This window comes from Haplochromis burtoni, unplaced genomic scaffold (assembly GCF_018398535.1).
Source record: "Haplochromis burtoni strain Fernald_Lab_line unplaced genomic scaffold, NCSU_Asbu1 Contig_110, whole genome shotgun sequence".
Classification (NCBI taxonomy): domain Eukaryota; kingdom Metazoa; phylum Chordata; class Actinopteri; order Cichliformes; family Cichlidae; genus Haplochromis; species Haplochromis burtoni.
In genome coordinates, this window is record NW_024582471.1 from 626,545 (window position 1) to 628,129 (window position 1,585).

The window sequence follows — 1,585 nt, forward strand, 5'->3', positions numbered from 1 at the left end:
CCAGGGGTGAGGTGTACACCCTGATGGACCAAACTATGACCCCCCACCCCCACTAGGTGATGGAGCTGATCAAAGGAGCCCAGAGCAATCGATCTCATGTGGAGAGCAGTTTCTGTATCAAGACTAATGTAATCGAATAGATAATTTCTATATTGGTTAGAATTAAGATTATTTTTATTTTTCCAGTTCATGAGGACTGTTTTCTTGGCTATGCATAGGGCAGTGAAAACCATATGGGCTATATTCTTTTTTGAAGTGACATTATCTAAACTGCCCAACAAACACACAAAGGGGGAAGTTGGAATGTTACATTTCAGACACTTCGATAAGTCTTCACATATCTCGCGCCAAAACTTCTGAACTGGTGGACAGAACCAAAGAGCGTGGATGTAATTGTCCGGTGAATTGGTTTGGCAGTGTGAGCAGTTGTTGGTAGATGTAAAGCCCATCTTGAACATTTTTTGAACAGATTTTTTAATTTAATGGCACCAACACACTTCCAGAAGGCCGGGAGCATTGTGTTGCATTGCGCTGCATCTCATCTTCTTTTAACAACGCTGTAACCCTTTCAGAACTGAAAGGATCATTTACTGTTCTTTTGAAAAGAAAGAGAATTGTTTTTCCATTCTTGCTTGATAAGCAGTACTGTTCAGCTTCTGAGCAGCGCCTCTGTGACATATTTTTCAAATCATAGGTGTTTTGCTGAAACATGCAACACGAGTAAAAAATGCTGTCTAGATTGCAGTATATCTGGATGCAGACTCTTAAGGCTACATATACTGTAGAGGAATATGAAAAAGAAAGTGTCTAAAATACTTTATCCAGTCCTGTTAAAAACTAAGTACACGTTTACTTCTTTCCATAGGTAGTAAGTGCATAAGTAGCAGCTAGGTGCCGATAATCAAATTCACTTGATTAATTGATCATCAACAAGTATGACCAGCTCTGTCAAAACAGAGGTTTGGGCAGCTTGATGACAGCAATGTCAGTCATATTTATCAATTTTTCCCTATTGGTCACTTTGGATTGATGCCTGTGTCAGAAGTCTCTTCCTGTCTAATGAGGGTTCTTCCTCCTTAATATCGCTACCTTTCTACTGCTCAGAGGGGATCATCTAATTCTAAGGCAGGCAAAAGATTTTCCCAAGTGGCCACATGTGAACATCGAACTGTAGTGAAAGGCTGCACCAATAAGCTGAAGTTCATTCAGCTCAGTGTTAAATTTATCTCTTTGTAAGCTTATCGGAGTTGCCCTCCACAACAGTCCCAGGAAATATTAATTGGCCACCAATGATCTGAGTTCTGTCTTATACGTTGGGTCTTTAACTTGCTATTTCATGCATTTTAATGACACTTCCTCTCTGACAGGCACGTGCAGAGGGGGGGCGGCTTGAGCACCCGCCCCTTTCCTGATGGGTGCCCAAAGTGCCCTTTTGTTGAGGCAACTTTTTTTTTTTAAATTATTTTATTTTTTTTTTTAATGTGTGCGTGCGAAGTCCTGTCTGTGCCCCTCAACAATAATATTTAACTATTAATCACAGTTTTGCTAAATAAAAGGATCTGGCTTGCATCAGTCACATGATCAC